General features: G+C 45.1%; 1 protein-coding gene across 5 annotated transcripts in view; it reads left to right on the forward strand.

The window, feature by feature from the left end:
* The window catches only part of LOC146208515 (uncharacterized), a 333,102-nt gene that overhangs the window by 230,653 nt on the left and 81,625 nt on the right, over positions 1–20,824 (forward strand). The window contains exons 4-5 of one of the 5 annotated variants that reach the window (XR_014705029.1): positions 9,635–9,703; positions 11,277–12,202. The exons of 1 other annotated variant lie outside the window; for it this stretch is intronic. The gene's annotated coding sequence lies outside the window, so the exon portion shown is untranslated. Of the gene's footprint in view, positions 1–9,634; positions 9,704–11,276; positions 12,213–20,824 lie in introns of those variants that run through there. 3 more of the 5 variants (XR_014705033.1, XR_014705025.1, XR_014705032.1) reach the window with 3 other exon arrangements.

Below are 20,824 nucleotides of genomic sequence, written 5' to 3' on the forward strand. Positions count from 1 at the left end.
TGTAGCAGTGTAACGTAAAGGCTGCGCGGGTAGTTTGTGCGCGATATGCTTGTGGCACTCGTGCAAGTGCGTTTAAAACATGAAATGGTCTACGTCGCGAATTGATCTTGGCCTTAGCTTCTGCTCTATTAAACAGTGCTATCTTAAGAGAGCAGAAAGAACAGTGGTTTCGGTGACGTTTGTGAGAGATTGTTTAAATAAATTAAGCCTTTTAATAATGCGCTTTCAGTAACGTTTGTGTGAAGTGCTGGAATAACGTCATTGACACACGCTGATGATGAGAATCTGAAATGTAGCAACCAGCGCAGATAGTAATGCTCGTCAAAGAAGCTGTGCCCGAAAGAAGTTATTAAGGCCCGTTGTCGCAATATGATCGTACCGTAAACGGAGACGCGAACTTCTTTAGAAAGTGGATCCCTCAACCCGTTGTCTGCAGTGCACTTGTAGACTCCTGAGTCCGCTTTCGAAGTTTTAGTGATCGCTAGCTTCGATCCTGACGCAGTTAGCACCGACCCTGTAAACGAGAGAAACGGCAGATTAGATATAACCAAAGTGACAAGGATGTCCTTCAGGAAATGACACATCTATTTGAATGTCAGATGTGCATGTAAGCGTGAGAACAGTTTAATTACATCTATTGTGACCAGGGATTATGTACCTTCTTTCTCCCACCTGATGCTTGGCTTCGGTATCCCTGTTGCGTCGCAGCAAAGCGTTGTGTTTTCTGTCTCCTTGACCGAAACGTCTTGAGGCTCTTGCAACCATTTAACAGGAACTATGAGAAGGGACGAAAAGATTTTAAGATGCAAAATGGTGCTTTATATGTCCCCAAGTGTTAGTGTGAATAAGCACTTAATTTGCTTGCGTTTAATTAGCCTTTTTTGTTTTCGGCTCTTAGGCTCTTTTTAAGAACATAGGTCACGCGTAGGGAAAGGTAACTACGGAAATTGGAAACATGAAAGAATTATTTCAAGCAATAAGATAGCTTCAAGAAAAGTACACTGTTAGCAGCGCCTTAAGGCTTTGTTACAAAATGAAAAATTCACCCCTAGAATCCATGTTGAGTGGCGCGGAACATGCCACATGATACGCTACATGTGAGCAGGGCTGTCATTGATGCAAACCTACATTTACCGTAAAATTTCTATGAACAATTTTGATCCTTATCACTAAGTTCTGCAATATGGAACCGGACAAATAGGATACATTAGAGGCATCTACTTAGTTTAACTGTTTCTTCTCGTCATTAGCATATTTAAGACTTTATTTAGCTCAACTCGCGCATTAGCGTTACCATATTGGTGTGCTTTTGCCTGACTTTCTTACCAAGAGGGAACGCCGAATGATGCCAGCTGTTACCACACACTTTGGCATTTGTGCAAGGCCACCCGATAAAAAACAGCGACAGCCTTTTTGTTTTTGTTCGCCCTGGCATTCAGTAATTTCCATCTCTTCGCAGCATTGAAGAGCCACTTTGGTAGTCGGCGATTCACAAGCGAAACTGAAGTTTACCCACTTCTCATCAGATGACTTCAGGTTCTTAATGCAGATTTCTACGCATTTACCGGTTTTTTACGTACCGACGGAATCCCTGCTTTGACAAGCATGATGATTATATCGAAAAGCAGCGTGTGCTAGGGGTATGCTACGATATATAGCCACGCAGCGTATTTCCGAATATTCAGCAAACATTTCTGTGTCGAAGACTGGGAAAGACAAGCCAGTGAGGTCTCTTCAGGTCAATTGGACTGCAAGGCGGATATTGCACACCTTATAGGGCTTAATTATTATACTCCTAATTATCTAATATTAACTAAGTCGGTAAACCTAAAAGGTGTTTCCCCGTTTTAAATTTTCTTAATCGGCAGCGTACTTCAAGATGTCGAAATTCAAAAGTACGCATCTCAGAGCTTTTCGAATTCACTTTCATGGGATTGTAAATTATATAAGACTGTTTCTTCACATGTTATTGTTTCCAGAACCATCTTCATATCTTTCTAATAATGAAATACACTACCGGAGTGTGCATTTGATGCATATACAAAGCACACGACCCATTTTATGAATGAGCAAGACGTGGCCGTCAGTTCAACGAGTCTTCGGGTGTGTATATTAGACGTTCGGTGCTTCCAGCCGGGTAGCTAATTAAGAATATTTATTAAGGCGAGAGCATTTCTTGGCTCATCAGTGGCGTCCGCAAGAGTTGTCCGTCAGCTCAGACAGATACAAAGCCAATCGAACGGACGTTACATAACAAGCCTGACCAGAATTCATTCCCTAACCAAACCATCCACAATCTAGTCAATCAATTGATAAATCAGTCTATAACCAAATCCAGAAAAGAGTCCATAATCCAATGCAATGCCCATCCAGTCAATCCATCAACCTTTAATTTGAAAAAAAAAAAAAAAAATCCTCCAGACGGTATTAAACTCCTACCCCGTTGACCACTAGCCAAGCGCGCTGACCAGCTATGCGAGGCCGGTTTTTATTTTTTTTTTATTCTTACTGCACTCAAAGTATACAATATTTACAAAGGAACCCTCAACCTTATTTGACTTAGGTAGCATGTCTAAAATTCTTTGAATACATTTAACATTTCAATGTGCGGGAGCCAGTCAGGTGCTGGGTCAAAAAGTTTGATAACTCCACAATGTCTTGTAGTGGCTTCCTTAAAGTATTCTTTCTGGCCGTACGCCAAGATCTGCGTGACGCACCGCCATCCTATTTCTCCGTGTAGGCCCAATGTCATTACAAGATTATATGGAATGTCGTCCTCGGTTTCAATCAGGAGATACCTGATACCGTGAGGGTTAAGCAGAAAATTCTTCTCAAGAGTTCTTTGGAGGATGTCCCAGGATAAAAGTGCGCCCCAGCAGTCCAAGAAAACATACTCAGTCGTTTCTTCATTTTTGCATAGTGGACTCCCCTAGGCACAAAAGTTTAACCGCGCTTTAAAACTATGTAGTCTGAAAAAAAAAAAAAAAAGTTTTGACTGTAGAAGTAATGTCTATTTTTTAAATTCGTTTTAGAATATCTTGACCTTGCCCTGCACTGTGCATGGTGTTATACAATGACGAAGGAGACAGGGGTCACATATATCGCTTATACGTTCTTCCGTGTCACGTGACTAAGGCTGTCCAATGAAAATCGCGTATGAAAAAAATAAATAAACGACAATCTTGTACAACTTCTCTCAGATACCCATGAATAGCGCCTTGAATACGATTAGATGTAGCTACAAATTCAGACAAACATATCGCCATTCTCAGCTGAATAACAGCACTTAAAAGGTGTCCTTAGCATTCGTAATAAAAAAAAAAAGGTGCAACTGCCACACAAAAATGTGGCATAAACCGAGACCTTCAGCGCGTAGGCTTCGAAACAAATTGGTTAGAATTGTCCTTTCCCAAGAGGAACCTCACAAAAGCACTGCAAACACCCTATGCAACTTTTTCACATTTAGACACCACGTACTACAACTTGCTGAGCAGGACGAGATTGCACGCTGTGGCACGTCCAAACATTGAGAGGTTAAATCCACCGAATTCTTCCACGCCGGGCACGTGAGAAACGTATCTTAATTCTCCTTGTCTAGCGTTCCCGTCATCGCGAGGTTTTGTGAAATAAAGACTACTGTAGAACTACCTCCAAAATCTTTCGCCTTATCTTGCCTCCTAGAACTTTCGAATAAGGAGATGCACCTTTGATATGGACGGCCTTCGGTTTCGCAATATAACATTGCCCCTTAATTTAATAAACAAGAGTGATTACCTAATTTTAGTTAATTCTCTGCGTAGTCCTTGAACTCTATAACTTGCAGTCTTATTCAAAAGTCCTGAAGCCAAATGCTTTGGTCTCAGTCGCAAAATGAAGCCATCCCGGCGCCATTAAAATGGTCCGGGAAATGAGGTAGTTTCTTGCTGAACTAAGGAATCATCTCTTGGAATTTTGAATGCAATTTGTCCTTTAATGGTTGCGTGACAGCTCCATATAGTGGCTGTGATGAAAATACTTTGGCTTCAGTACTTTTTACCACGACTGTACATAATGCCCGCCTTGCGGCACAACGCACCCGCGCAAACTGCACTGAATTATCTAGCACAGTTTCAGAAGGGTGGATGTGTAGCAAATTAGTTAAAACACATGGTGTATACAGTCAGTCAAAAGTATACAACCCCATGTATGTTCTTCCTAGACCTGTCATAGGGCTCCTAGAAGCCCTCTTGGGATGCGAGGTTGCGAGGAGGGGGAGCACGAGATTTGTCGACACCGCAGGCGTAGCAAATGCTGTAGATGCGCAACGAGCCAGGTTGCAGGGCTTAGCACGGAACCCCTTCCGCTGTATAGTTTTGATAAATGCTCTTCCCGAGGAATGAAGTTTGTTCTTGGCAGCTCTTGTTACCTTTCTTTTGGATAACAATAGTAAAAACGCAAGTGATGCGAACCTGATTAAGCTGTTTCGCGCTCAGTGCTTTGAGATACTCATATTTTATAGAACGCGCAGGCATAGTTGGTAAGAATTGTTAAGTTGACTTTGCATGAGAGTTGGTCTCTAATACTAACGCGTTACTGCATAAGCTTCATTAGCCGTAATACTGTCACAGCTTTCTGTTGGAGAAGGCAAGTGTTGTTGCGGTCCTTTATGTTAGTGAGCTGCCTGATGCTTGTTCAGGTTCCAGGCTTCATTTACAAGCGTTTCGCCATCAAGCCGTCCACTGCTTCGATATTATGACAGTATCAAATTTCAGTGGACCTAGCGATTTCTTTTTTTTTTTTCCTGCTTTTTAATCTCGCACAAAGGCGACTGACTGAAATTAAAGTCTTAGTGCGCAATACGGATGTTAAACAGAGCTTCACTACTATCGATTAAAGAAAAATCATGTTTTATCTTGACTGAATTTATCGAGTTTGTTTCATCTCACGCAAGAAGTGAATCAGTTATGCTGCATGTGAAGTAGCGCACCTGAAGTAAGCGGTTGGCGTTCCGACTATGTGGCGGCAGACTTCATTTGTGGACGTTAAATCCTCGCTCTCGCCACTCGTATGTCAGCTGGTTTAAGTAGCTAGTAGTGCTCACGTCAGGATGGTGTAGTCAAAACAGCATATGAAACAAATATATTTCTTTTACTCACCAAGAACGCGCAGCTGCTCCGTATGCGAGTCCTTGCGACCACCCATTCTTCCCGTGCAGGTGTAGTTTCCCGAATCCTCTTGCCTCAGTGACTCGACGACGAGCGTTGACATATCCGGGAAAGTACGGATTGTGAGTCGGTCGTCGAGCACCAGGGCTTTGCCGTCTTTGTACCAGGAGAACTCGACTCCGGACGTTATTCCTCCCGTGACCAACGCGCATATCACAGTGACTTTGTTGCCTTCAGTGGGATCGCTCGGGAAAAAGAACGGCTGAAGGCGGAAGGTTCCTTTAGAACGACCTGCATGCGCATTATTAAGGGAAGCGTCAGAGCTTAGGACTTGCCGAAAATTGCACATTCCGGCTAATTTACCTGAAATTTGTTGTCCTCTTGCCAAACAGTCGCCTTGTAGAAAGTTCAGTATTAAAACGATCGCGAAGCAGCGCATGGTCAGTTTGTTTTGCAGCACTGGTGGTGAGTGATCCGATTGCAGCCTCATCGCACATCAGAGAAACCAAAACAGTGCATACCTCAGCTCGGACCCCTGGCGCCATCTGTAGCAGTGTGACGTAAAAGTTGCGCGGGATGTTTCTGCGTGATATGTTCGTGGCACCCGTGCTGATGTGTTTGAATCATGGAATGGTTTACGTCGCAAATAGATCTTGGTCTTTGCTTCTGCACTATTAAACGGTGCTATCTTATGAGAGTGCGTTGAAGAGCGGGTTCGGTAGCGCCTGGGGGAGCTTATTCAAATTAAAAGAGCCTTTGAGTGGTGCGCTTTCAGAAATGTCCGTGTGAAGCTCTGGAAGGACGCCAGAGACAGGCGCTGACGGCGAGAATTTGAAATGCAGCAACCAGCGCAGGTAGTACAGCTCGTCAAAGAAGCTGTGCCCAAAACAAGTTATAGAGACCCGTTGTCGCATTGTGATCGTACCGTAAACGGAGACGCGAACTTCTTTAGAAAGCGGCTCCCTCAGTCCGTTGTCTGCAGTGCACTTGTAGACTCCCGAGTCTGCTTTCGATGCTTTTGTGAGCTCTAGCTTCGAACCTGATGCAGCGAGCACCGATCCTGAAAACACGAGAAACGACACATTAGATAAGCCCGGAGGCAAAGGAAAAGGCTTTCAGGAATGGACATCTCTTGTTGAAGGCCAGGTGTGCATGCAAACGTGGCACCAACTAAGATAAATCTATTGTGGCAGAAGTTATGTACCTTCTTTCTCCCACCTGATGCTTGGCTTCGGTATCCCTGTTGCGTCGCAGCGGAGCGTTGTGTTTTCTGTCTCCTTGACCGAAACGTCTTGAGGCTCTTGCAACCATTTTACAGGAACTGCAAGAAATGTCAAACAAGGTATTCTAGGGAGCACTTTCGACCACTAAAGTGCGATGAGGCGAAAGCCGTTGTTTGTAACGCCGCTGATTGCTGCTTTACTGCGTCTCCTTCTGTATGCTGTGTGGTGCAGCGTTCAAGGAAGCGCCAAATGAATGGTGCAGCACAGACGCCTGGATCGGACGCCCAATGTGATCAGGCTCGTATATGCGTGAATTGCCTGGTGATTTAATCTGTCGTAACCGGATGTGACGTCGTGATGACGCCACGTTCTGTCAGACATCACGTCCGGTCATGACCGATGACATCAAGAGGTGATGACGTCATAACCTCGCGGTATCCCATGCAATCTCGCGAATAAGTGTGACACTTCTCGCGGACGGACACTCATGAGCTTATAAAGACTTTCGTCTTAAAATGCTTTAAGATACAAAACAGTGCTCTGTGTGCTCCCACAATTTGTTGCAAATGGATATTATACACCTATCTTGCTTGTGTTTACTTAGCGTCTTTGCGGCTGCTGAGCGGTCTTGAAAATCGTAGTTTGCGTGTAGGAAAAGTTTACTTAGCGGACATAGAAGCAAGAAGGAATTATGTCAGGCACGAAGCTAGGTTTAAGTGCACTTTTAGCAGCGGCTAAATGCATTGTCATAAAAAAAAAGCATTTCATCCGCGACGTCTCAAGGATGTTGATCAGCGCGGAACGTACCGCGTGATGCGCTGAACATGAGCAGTCTTTGCCGACACGAATCTATTTTTCGTGGAGGTTCTAGTAAATACTTGATCCTTACGTTTGAGGTCTGCAATATAGAGGCTGATAAGAAGGATCCCCTAGCAGCGTCTGGTTAGTATCACTGTTCTTACTTGATGTTAACATTTTTCAGTATTCTCTTTTTCGCGCGTTAGCGTTATAGTTACAAATTTTGTCAATTGAAAAGTTGTGTTTAGCTTAATACGGGGGTGATTCAAAGTTAAAGTAAAAAGAAAGAACTTGTACGCCTTTTATCTTCAAATAACGCTATCGCGACTGTATATTGGAACCGCAGTGGTTTGCTTTCGCTTGAACTTCTAATGAAGAGGACAACAGTGAATGCTGATATCTGTTGGCACACACTAAGGCAGTTGTGCGAGTCCATTCTGAGAAAAAGACCGGAACAGGTGTCTTGTTCGTGCCCGACCTTTCAAAAAGTTATTTCCGTCTCTTCGCAACTTTGTTGAGCCACCTTGGTATAGTAGGCGATTCGAAAGCGAAACCAAAGTTTAGCCACTCGTCATGACGTGACTTCAATTTCTTAATGCGGATTTCTACGGCGTTATCGGTGCCTTCCGTTGGAACCAGCGCTTGTCTAAGCATGCGGATTATATTGAAAAGTAATGTGTACTATAGTGACATGTATGAGGTTACATGTATACCGTCTGTCAGACATGTACAGCCCGATGTGTTTGCCTCACTAGAATTGAAAGCTGACATAGCTGGTTCGTACTTAGAGCGCTAGGATGATTTACAGAAAAAGGAAGACAAGAAGAAAAAGGGACAAGCGCCTGTCCTGTTTCTAATGTTTGTTGCAACGCAGTTTTGTCTTCAATTATTCATTTTCTTCTAAGCTTTGTTTAGGGCTCCTAGAAGCGCCACCGAATTACGTAAGCTCGAAAAAGGTAAACACAGGCGCTCTGAAGCCTACGATGGAGATTCGCAACGAGCCCCTTTACATAGCATAAAAGCAAACCTCGTGGGCTATGTATTTTTGGCAAAGGGTGTAGTATAGAATAAAGCTTGCTCTTTCGGTTCTTATTACCTTACTTTTGGATAATCCTCGTAAAAGTGCGACTGACATGAACCTTGTTCAACACTTTCGCGCATCGTGCTTTGGGACAGTGATATTTTGTGCGAGGCCTAGACGTAGCTGCTAGCAGTAATTTCGAAGGGGTAGTTTATTTTGCATGCGAGCTGTGTTGTAAGTAGGTATTCCAACTTTAAAAATACCCTGGTACACGTCTACAAGGAGTGTTGTCATGGTTTTGCGTGGATGTTGCTGTCTTAAATGCGAACGTTTCAATGCTTAAGGATTGGAAGTAATACAGTCCAGTCATATCAGTCACAGCTGGAAAGCAAGTGGCTTGGTTTGATTCATGGGGTTTAACGTCCCATACCAACTCAGTCGATTAGAGAAGATGGACACAGATGTCGAACTTCATGAAGTTATTTATGTAGGTGAGATTCCTAAGCTTTTCCTGGGTTCCAGGCTTCATTTACGAGTTTCTCTTCCCCATTCAGCCATGTGCGTAGATATCAGAGCAGTGTATAGATTCACTGGTAGTTGCCGATTTGCGAATTCTTTCTTCCTCTGCATATCAACCTCGCAAAACGATCACTGACTAAAAGTGAACTGTCAGTATGTCAGACAGATGTTAAACAAAGGTCTACCGCTATCGGTTAAGGAAACCATGTTTTATCTGTCTGGCTGTGTTGGTTCTTGTTTACGTCGCACAGTCTTGAGAATTGAATTTCGTTTTACGCGATAACGTCCACAGCTTGTTCAGTCATAAAGACGTCGCTGTTGCTGTCGCCATAAGAATAATTAAGGGTAACGGGACCGAAACAACACGCACGTGATCTAGTATCAGATTTGTTACGCAACCGCTCTTTGCGTAGAGTTAAGGTAGTGTTATATATATTTTAACTTCCCGTTTACCTTACATCCGCTACTCAAGTTGGAGGTTAGTTTGTGATAGGTGTCGAACCGATGACAATGTGCCTGCAATCGTGTGCCGTTTGTTGTAAGCGAGATGCCGACGGCCGAGAAGTGGGACAGATACTGCTACGCCTTACGTCACCAAAAGCCAAAACAACTAAATACGTCAGCCTCTCAATGCCAACCAATCGCGGAATGAAAAACTAGCGTTAAATTTTCACCATGTAAAGTGGCGGGCCGGAAGTATGCTGTTGGCCTTTCTGACCATGTGGTGGAAGACTTCAAAGCTATTAACATCCTCTCTCTCTCCTTTCTGAGCAGCCATCAATCTGAAGTGCTCGCAGTGTTCACATCAGGAACGTGCATGTTCTCAAGGGCGCGTAAACAGAAGATTTTTTTTTTTTTTTTATTACTCACCGAGAACGCGAAGTTGCTCCGTGTGAGAGTCCTTGCGACCACCGGTTCTTCCCGTGCAGGTGTAGTTTCCCGAATCCTCCTGCCTCAGTGACTCAACGACGAGCGTCGACATCGACATATCCGGGAAAGTACGGATTTTGAGTCGGTCGTCGAGCACAAGCGCTTTGCCGTCTTTGTACCAGGAGAACTCGACTCCGGACGTTATTCCTCCGGTGACCAACGCGCATGTGACAGTCACCTTGTTTCCTTCAGTGGGATCGCTCGGGAAAAAGAACGGCTGAAGGCGGAAGGTTCCTTTTGAACGACCTGCATGCGCAATATTAAGGGAAGCGTCAGTGCTTAGGACTTGCCAAGAAAATACGCATTCCGGCTAACTTACCTGATATTGGTTGGCCTCTTGCCAGGTAGTTGCCTTGTAGAAAGTCCAGTATTAAAACGATCGCGAAGCAGCGCATGACCAGTTTGTTTTGGAGCAGTCGTGGTGAGTGATTCGGTATGAGGGTCATCTCACATCAGAGGCACCAAACAAGATCATACTTCAGCTTGGACCGCTGGCGCCATCTCTAGCAGTGTCACGTAAAGGTGGCGCGGGCTGCTTGTGTGCGATACGTTGTTGGCACTCGTGCAAACGCATTTGAAACTTGAAATGGTGTCCGTCTCGAATTGATGTTGGCCTTTGCTTGCGCCCTACTAAATGGGGCTATCATAGAGAGGAGTGTGAAAAAGTGGCTCGGCAACGCTTGTGGAAGCTTATTGAAATGAAAGGAGCCTTTTAATGATGTGCTTTCAAAATGGTCAGTGTAATGTTTCAACAGCAAGCCAGGCTAGATCTTTTTAAAGGTTTGTTTCTATTCAAGGATTGCCTTGTGTGCAAGTTTCCGAGGCCACTTACCAAACACGCTGATGCGTATGTGTCTCTCCAGGGCTCTTGTCAGGCCGTTGTCGGCTGTGCAGACGTAAACACCACTTAATGACGGGATTGCTTTGGAAATCTTCAAAGTTCCGCCATGAGTATCGTTGTCTAGAGCTTGTGGTTTTCCACCTGAAGGACAAGTATAACGTATTATTGGTGACACCAGTTATAAAGACACAGACAATGAATGCATTTCTGGATGATAGCTATCGGGGGTGCTTCTGCAAGGACGGAAGTTCTGTGCCCTGTGTTTGTGGTGTTCTCTGCATTGCTTTTATTTATTTATTTAAGCATACTGTAAGCCTTGGTAGGCTCTTACAGGAGTGGGTGAGCTGATGGGACCGTTATACAAAATGAAAAACATCAGAAAGGAAAACGTACGCACTGCAACACTCTAACGGGCATTCAATTTTTCGCATATGAAGCACTGTAAAGAACCGCGAAGCGACGCAATAATAGAACACGTTAGACAATAGGTACTAATAAGATAAAATCCTAGACTGAACACTCGCAGTGAATAACGAAACACATTTTAGGAACGATTTTTTTTTTTGTTTACACCATTTGCTTCTCAAAATATGACTCAATGTAGTGTAATGTCGCCCCTCACAGTGCTTAATTTGAGACTTTGCGGGACATCTAGCATTCTGAACCATGCACTGCTGATTGTTGACAGTAATACTGTCAGTTTAAATTCACATGGTGCAAGAATAGATCTATCAATGATATGTTTCAAACCTGAAAGAAGTCGTCAACTTGCTTACCCTTGCGCTTCCATTTTATTGCAGGAGGGGGCCTCCCGGACGCGCTGCACGACACCGTGACGTTGTCCCCTTCTCGCACGCTGACGTCGCTTGGTTCCTGTATCCACTTGGGTGGAACTGTAGTAACACAAAATTAATTTATTGCACAGGTGTCTGCGGCAGTTTTTCATCAAACATGAACTTTCAAATGCTCAGAAAGAGGAAAACTGCAGGCTGGCTTTGAAAACAGGCTGTTCGTATCGACTAAGAGGATGTACTGTCGTGCCTCTTTAATATGAACCCCGTAAATATGGGCGACTCGAATTATAGAAAGTTTTTCTGGGTAGCAAATATTTCAAGATATCGACGCCTCGTTAATATGAGAACTCGCGGTCCTAACAATGGACAGGGTGAAAATGCAGGGATCCCATTGAGGCTCATAGGTTTTTGTCATGGTAATAGGGACAGTTATGACAACAAAATCTCTAGTGCGTCAGGTATTTCACTTTCTGCGCTTTTAGTGCAGAGCAGTTGACGAACGCACACAAAATATGCACCTGACTCAAGTGAAGATCATTTTCTTGTGCAACTTCGGGATTCACAGTGTGAAGTTTCTCAGCTGGTGCTCCTTACCACTTTCGGTATTGCACGAAAGGCTGTGAAAATCACTTCTGCAGCCTTTACAAAACAGACATCTAAATTCGTCGCTTTCACCCGACCAAGTGCTGATGTCATGTGTGTGAACAGTAATCGTAGTAACATATTATTTTTCTTTCTATCCACTCATTCAGGAGGTAACGTTCGCATTAATAATATGCTAATTAGCCACACTTTAACCGGCTTTCATGGTTCGAGGATGTTCATTTTCACTGTGCAACCGCAAAACTTAAGTAGCAATAAAATTTGTTTGGTAATAATTTTCTTAGCAACACAAAACATGAAATTAATTACCGTGCATATTTTGCGTCTACGAACTAACATTGCATTTCATGCGTGGCATTCATCGTTTGTCGTTCATGACGTTTGTTGCGGCTTCTTGCGGATATAAAATGTCGCTTTTAGTAGTATGCATGCTTATGTGAAACTTGCACGTCATGAGTATCTATCTGGTAATGGCTGTGAGAGTAATGAAATGTTAGTGTCTCAGCATGTACGCTATTTTAATGAGGCATCCAATTTGTTTGTCAACCGGCCGCTGTGCACGGTACGCGCTTTTCATTTCTGTCACGCAATGGCAGGTAGTAACGTCTTCTCGTTTTGACTCGACGAACTTTTGTACTTTGTAGTGAGCACATTGCGTCACAACGCGCGCATGCAAAGGGCCCCGCTTACTTGTACATGAATGCACCAAACTCATAAGAGACCTCTAGTAGGTAGTGCGCTATAAAATCATGATCTCCCAGTTAATGTCGCCACCACTTACCCAGAACGTCCAGGGCCTGCGTGTACGTGTCCGACTTGAGTCCCGCCGTGCCAGTGCAGGTATAGTTTCCGCTGTCGCCTTGTTCAAGTGGACCGATGACCAAAGTGGAAATTTCAGGAAACGTTCTCAGTCGAATGCGGCCGTCCCGTTCTGAGCCGGTGAGCGGACGACCGTTCTTGAACCAACGGAAGCGTACATTTTGCACTGCTTCCACCGTAGTGCACGATGCGGACACTTGTGTCCCGACGACTGGCTTTTCTGGGAAAGCGAACGGATGAAGCCGCAGGGACAGAACAGCTGCCATGAAACGCAAAACAAAAAGCGCCGCTGGATGCTTTCCATGCTTTGGTGAAGGATTTGGCATTTTATCTATTGCAAAGTGAGCTGCCCTTCATAGCATGCGTGGTTTTATGTAGGCTGATAAGTACCGAGATTCACTGGGAATGATGGCATCGGCCCTTCAAGCTGCTCTTGCCGTCCATAATACTTGCAGCTTCCGCAAATAATGTGCGTGTGATCTACATTGTATGCCGTTTATAAATTGGAACGGGCTTCACAAGTAACTCTCCGTACCACGCCATGGAGAACATGGGCCCGAGATAATGCTTTCATCGTGCAAATGAGAGAGAAGAGATGTACTCACGTGCGTTGTATGCAAACACAAGTGCTAGGATCGTGCATGAGACATGACGCTGGCTTTTACGCGACACAAAAGCCATCTGGCAGACCAGTGCCAACACTGCGAAGAGTGGCTTTTTGCTGACAAAGTATTTATATAACCTAGAATAGCGATGGTTTTCTATAGCATGGCATCGATGAGGCTGCGCCATCTGGTTACGATTCATGGAAGCGCTTCATGCACGGTAATTGCCGCAGTTACTGATTAATTTTCTCAAACAAGCACATCATGTATAAGAAAATGTGTAAAAGGCAGGTCATGTTATAAAAGTACGTTTTCGGCTCGGAATGCTTTTTTTCCAAGAAAATCAAGCGAAGTAGGTGATTTGCGTTGCGTTTTGGTTTGTTACCTTGTGTGGGTGTTTTTGTATGTTCTCAGAATAACTTGTCCGCGCTTTCACATGAGTTAATATCGCCGTATTCACTGACAAAGCGACGTGACCGCTTTCACTGTAGCGTTGTTCATTCTAGTACAACTTTTTTGGCCTCTTTTCTGGTCCTGGTAGAAATAAAAACCGGCAATACTGTTATATAACAAGCTTATGCGCCATAAAACTGTAATAACTTCCTGTTATGCAACCACCACCACCCGTAAACCTGACTTTTTGACATGTTCTAAATACGCAAAATCTGTGTAATGTGATATAGGATTATGGGTAGACATCTCTGGTTGATAAATTACCGATGCGGGCAGATGCTCCACCGATGGCAATGGATGTTAATGTGTTTTCACATCTGCCTATACTCTGGCATTAATGCTGCATCAAGGCAGTGATTAAGGTGCGAGATTCTTTTTTTTTTCTTTTTCATTTTAGCGCTCGAAAAGCTGCTTAGCTGAAGCGCGCTAAGCCGCTTCAGCGCCGTTAGGTAATAATAAATCACTGAAAAATATATATCTTCGTGTAACATCGTTAATAAATTCTTCCTATCAGAATAGCTTCCACAACTACCTGTAATATACAGGTATCGCTAACATGGGCTTTATGGTAAGTCCTAAAAAAAAAAACTAAGACGCTTTAGTGGTGCGACATTGCATCGCTTGAACACCTAATGTTTTAATTATAAATCATGTGTTGTTGAGGTGAAATTGCCGACAGATACATTCGGCGAAAAGTTTCTACTAAAAGAATCCAAACGAGTTTAAATCTCGTGGTTATCTTTTAGAAACCTAAAACAGGCTCTGCTGGCTCCTTCGGGGTTTGAAACTGTACATGTGTGCTTTTAGAAATCTTGCAATGTCTGCAAACAACGACTGCCGGCTAGTCCTCCGGGCATTAACAAATTATGAACTTGAGCAAAGTAGAGTTCTGGGCTAGTTGGTTCTGGGACATGATTACATGTGCCTCTCTTGTCCTTGTCTGTTCCGCGCTAAGCCTCCCAGTTAACAAATTATCTCAGTTTTTACTTCCAGTGTTCTCTTCAGGCTTGCCTTTGGGAAATAAAGAAAACAATGCAGATAATTGAGCGAGTTGCTGCTTAAGATAGAAACTTGACCCAGCGTAAGGAAAGAGCACATACAACAGGCAGCGCACAGGAGAACCGCTTCCTATGAAAGAACGCGCAGAACGAACTGTCAATGTCGAATCAACTCCTAAATCTCGGAGCTGGTCATCTTCATGATTCTTAAGCAGTTTGCAGATAGCCTCGCAAACCAGGTAAAACAAGTCGGCGTGATGGAGAGCAAGGAAACGCACTTTCGGTTTGCATGTAGTGACAATGAAATTAACCTAGGTAACAGAGGGATTCACACATAGAGACGTATACAGTGGCTAATGTACTCGAAATGACTTAAAACAACGCAGAGAATCGGATGAGATATTGATTCATATCTGAACCTTCGCACAAGTGTGTAGCACGACGACGCAGAAGGAGCACATAATTGTCCCGTATGCTTCCATTTCGTGGTCCCCTAGGTTGGTGCCAAGATAAAAAAAAAAAAAGAAAAAAGGAAACGTCTGGGAACATTGAACTGCTAACAGGTAGCATAGCTGAACCGCCAGGCATACGCATCGTAAAATTGTTTATTGCAATGGCTGCTTACTCACACTTGTTACAAAAACCAGTTTCGTTGTAAAGCCATCTCGTGAGGCCTGTCAGTAGAGGCTAATAGGCAGAGGAGTCGCGTTCGAGTTCTGGCGTCACCTACTCGCAACAAGTTTTCAGCTACCAACCTACCGGACGTGTACACACACGGCCTGCAGGCAGCTTCTGGAGTGGTTCCGCAATAACTGTGGGCCACGTCGTAACAGTTATGGAAAGTTGGTCCGAGAAGACGCTGTAAGAGGCAACACGATCATATAGCTGAATTCTGGTGTTAAGCCACTAATTTTATAAAGCAATATTAGAAAACAGAATAACAGGTGGGCCATGCTGTTGCTGAAGCATTGCGCTCTTGAAATCACCTTGACGCTGCTGAGAAAGCACAATGACTCCAGATAGATGCAATTTGAAGTAACCCCGCTGGTAGCATAGTGCAACAGGTAGGACGTAATGCTCATGTTTTCGTTTACCTTGAAATGAAGCCTATTCAAGGCAGGAGGGCAGTCCGAGCCAAATCGAATGAAAAAATTAGCCCATGGCGACCCAGGCTACACCTTTGTGGACGTCACCACCTTACCTCAACCGTGCAGCAATGTACCCATCAACAGCTTAACCAACGCCGAATGCCTAACCATCACAAATCTATCAATAAGACTCCCAAAGGATGTGCGATAATCACTCCAACGGCATATGTTGCAAAATAGTGGCTATACTGCATCAAATCGAACCTCAGGAGGAGCACCATACCATCACTTGGGCTTCAAGACTCGCCGGCCTGACATGGAAACCAAGTAGCGGACGCCATAGCTCGTGGACATACAAAGAGCTGCTGGCGACGAGCGGGAATCCACGCCAGTCTTAAAGCGTACTATCGATCTCAGTGACTTGCAACCAGCGAGCTTGTGGCCGCAATGGTTTCCGGAAGTATGAAGGGGCCGGCAGCGGCGCACTGAAAATTAAGTGGACAAGGATTCTGCTGTTCAAGCAGCCAGGTGCATCCCCTGCGTCATCTGCTCAACGAAATTTGAGCGCATTTATCACAGCAACCGGCGCGTTTAGCTCTGCAGAGGCGGGGTTTCATACTGAGGCGGACAGTTTTATCGGTTATTTCAGTTGCTAACAAAATGAACGAAGTAAAATCAAATGCAAGCGTCGGCTATACGATAACGTCATGTCACTGCCAAGACTTACACGGCACAGAGAAGGCCGAGTGCTGGAACAGCAAAATCTTTCCCCTTTCGTTTTCAAGTGCGTCGCTTGACACCACCATTCTTCCGGGAGGCGCTCCGGCCACGCTTCTTGCGGTTGCAAGTCATATTGAGCGGGATAATACAGGGTCGTCCATTCTTAGTGCGAACACGTGAGCAGGCAGTCGCTCTCTTCAAATAGCCATTGCTTCTGATGAGGCCATGCACTTAACTGGCAGTCCAGGCGAACCACCTCCTCCAGGTCCATCTGCGCATGCTAGTGCGTCGATATTGCGACCCTGTTGGACGCAATGTCGCTTTGAGTACAGCGACCAACTACTCGAGTGTTCGCATAAGAATGAACGACCCTACAGTGCGATCCTCGAACATCTCAGAAGAGCCCGCCGACGTTACTTCAAACCTCGATAAAAACTTAGCAGGCCCGTTGCAGACATTTACAAAACAACACATTTCCAAACATCTTTTATTTCGCATACACTCATCTCGCCCGGTGCCAGTAGACCATCCCTTGGTGCGGGGTTCGGCGGACACTGTCACACAACAGCTGGGGGGCTAAGACACCGACAGAATACACTGTGCGCTTTAAAAGAACACCTCTGCCGCACCATAACGGCAGCCTCCTCACACACCAAACGCCACAACGGAGCATTCGGAGGTAGCTCTGTCTAGCGACCGACTAGCTGGAAGATCACCGCAGACTGATTGGCCGGATTTGCTTCGCCGCAGCACCCGCAAGAGCCTCACTAGATGTTTATCCACCAAGCTCGACAAGACCTCTATTGAACAAAATAAGTTTTTCGTTCATTCATTCATTCATTCATTCATTCATTCATTCATTCATTCATTCATTCATTCATTCATTCATTCATTCATTCATTCATTCATTCATTCATTCATTCATTGAATGTCTCAGGAATGCAGCAAACCTCATAGCGTTTACTTGCAATGCCGCGGAATTTTTGTTTTTTACTGAACAGTTTTAGTGAAAAATTTTTATTCCACACTGTAGACATGAAACGATTTAACGACTAAATCAAGCTTATCGCGCTCCGTCATATTAAATTCTTGATCATTTCGTTTATAATACTTTATAATGGGCATATAAGATGTTGATGTGGTTAACTATAAAGAAGTAGTTTTTAGCTACTTCAAGGTGAACTTTCTGCCACCATTTTGTGAGTCTCGTTCTTCTTGGCGTGCTTGGGGTCGATCTTCTCAGCGGTCACGGCAAGGGACTTCTTGCATCGCTGCTCTACAACACAACAGCACACCATGTCCCCTAGCACGTTCACCACCGTCACCAGCCTGTCCCTGCGTACGAAGGCATAAAGGCGCCGAGGTTTTAGAGAACAGAATGAAACCGAACACTGCTGCTCATGTATACGATGTGAGCAGTGCTCATATTTGTAGGAGTTCCGCACATTTTCTCCTCTTCACTGAAGCATATTTCTACATATTTCGATCATTTCTATTGGATAAAAACAGAAAAAAGACGTCTGAAACGGTAGCGAATACTCAAACATTCCATTGTTTCTCAATGCTAACCTTTCCCTAACTTGGTAGTTCTCCTCAGAAAGTGCTCCAGTACGATTTTTACTTGAAGCGTACTGGCATCGATTCACTGAAGAGCCAGCGCCGTATCCCCAGTTTGAGAGGGAGCTTTCAAGGACGAGTGAAATTCTTGCCGGCGCAAACATTTCAGTGGTGCCGTCATGCGACGCGGCAACCACCGGAACTACAAACCTGATAACTGTTCGCCAAGGCCACACTACGTTCTAGTGCATCATCATACGTCTACGTCAAGGTCGAGTTGAACGAGATGCCAGAAAAAGGATAGGCGCACTGTGTGGAGTGTATATGATATGCGTAGTGCTGATTGGTCGATTGAAGCTGGTTGATAGTGTGGTTGACTCACTCATTAGTGCATTAGTGAGCACAAGTAGTAACTGGGGATTAGTCACTGATACCTGTAGTATCTGGTGCTCAGCGGAGCGGCCAGCCGAACGTCTGCTTTCGGCGACCGCAGAAGACTCCCTGTTTATTTAATTTCCCTCGGGATACATGATGCACACACTGAACACACCGAGTATTTGTAATACTCTCTTATTGCAAATCTACTAGATCTTGAATTCCCTTAAACATTAGGTTGAACACAAGTAACTAAAGCAGATTGTGGCATGTACGCAGTACGCATGGAGGGGTTGCCGGTGCAAAACCAGCGTGGTGCAGAGAAATCTCTCTCTCTCTCTCGCGCGCGCGTGTGTGCGTGTGCGTGTGCGCGTGCGCGTGCGCGTGCGCGTGCGCGTGCGCGTGTGCGTGCGCGCGCGCGCGCGTGTGTGTGTGTGTGTGTGTGTGTGTGTGTGTGTGTGTGTGTGTGTGTGTGTGTGTGTGTGTGTGTGTGTGTGTGTGTGTGTGTGTGTGTGTGTGTGTGTGTGTGTGTGTGTGTCGCTGAACTTCAGCATTTCCGATTACCCGTGGCTGGAGTCAGTGCGACGTCGTCGTCTTACGTTGTACCAGATGCTCGCAATAGTGCGGGGGCTTCGTTTGTGGCTTGTCGTGATGGTGGCTCTCTATGGTCAGGGAGAATTCGTAAGACGGCTGCCGAGGAGGCGGAGGAGAAGGCTCGGTATAAGGCAATTGGACGGTTGAAGAGAAGGCGGGTTGCCGAGAGAAGTGATGTTTTATTAGGAATAACGTGCTGAGTACGTGGGGTATGTGGGTAGATGAATATATGTTGGAATGGTGTGGTCCGGTAACTGCCTGCTATTTAAGAGGAACACCTCAATTGGGCGATGCCCGGGAGGCAGGAGAACAGAATAAGAGAAACGGGTAGAACAGGCGGCCGAAAGCGCCGCGAGGCGCATACAGTTAGCACGGCGCGGCAGCAAGGTGCAGCGCTAGTACTAGGAAGACTTTTTTTTTTTTTTACGAAGTTTATTGCCTCAGAGCATAAAAGGAATGTTATGATGGATGAAGGGTGCGGTCAAATTAATGAAAAAAAGTTGGCTGATGCAAGGAAATCGAGGAGTGAACGATGATGCGGTCCCAGCGTCCAAACGGCATATGACTGCGGATTATGGGGGGAGAGGCCAGCTGCCATCAGGTGCCGGATCCGCGTCGGCTTCAACGCTGGACATTACCACAGCAGGTGATGGATGTCAGCTTCTATATTTTTAGACTTGCGTACGGGGCACCCAGGGTGTGGATATAAATACCGAAATTGTGGCCACTTTCGGATCACTGCTGGCGTTACGGCCACCCCAATTCTCCGAAGCGCCTCCTCCTCTGCACGGGTTAGACCGCGGCGGAGGCTTACCGTACACGGAGATATAAGAGCACGGGTACAGCGCCGGAGTTGCTCCGTTCTTGTTAAAATCAGGGTACATTGTCCAATTTTATGAGTTTTGGCGATGTCGAGCACTTAATTTCGACGCGCATATATATGTCCGAGTATCTTGAACAACTTCTTTAGACTGGATGATAGTCTACTTATAGCCCTGAGCTTCGATTTCCAACTTCAGGACCGCTGGAAATCAATACCTTTTTCCTGCGGTGCGCGTAGCCACGACTGTAGAAACGTAGAAAGCACTTGCTTGCAGTGAGCGCGTAATTATGCTGTATTTGCTGTAGCGAAATGCACAAATATTCAACACTGCGAATGAAGTACTAATCTGCAGTGGCAGTTGACGAGACTGGACATTGCTATACCCATCAGCTAAGTTGCTTATTAGGCAACCAGGGGTTGCCCTTGGAGACAAAAAGGTTTTTGTCAGACGAGGCAGCCTACCACTGGAGTCTTCAGTGAAGCCATCTCATCGCTGTTTCAAGAGAACGCGTCTCTGTGTTAGGAAATTTTGTACAGCAAGAAGAGGCGCGAATGTATACTTGCTTAAAATTAGAAGAATATCTAGAATAGGTACATTTCAATGTTGCAGTGCTTTATTGTTGACGCAGGTTCGCACGATTTAAGCGCGCACGCAGTTTCTTTGTAGGAACGCCAGGAGAATTAGCGGCATGTACCGCCCTTTAAATGACATTCCACTAGCGGCGCACGAGCGACTGCTATTTTGCCGCAGCAGGGAAGCGCGGGCGAAGCACTATTCTGCCACCGCGGCCTTGAACGCGACGGTCGGCATCCTTTGCTCTCGGCGCCTATATGACCGGGCATGGATAATATAGGGGCTATAGCGAAGCGTGTTTTTAGGGCGCAAATCTTACGAGGTTCATGACTGGTGTACGCGGAC

This window comes from Amblyomma maculatum, chromosome 1 (assembly GCF_055883805.1).
Source record: "Amblyomma maculatum isolate TAMU_Amacu chromosome 1, ASM5588380v1, whole genome shotgun sequence".
NCBI classification, from domain to species: Eukaryota; Metazoa; Arthropoda; class Arachnida; order Ixodida; family Ixodidae; genus Amblyomma; species Amblyomma maculatum.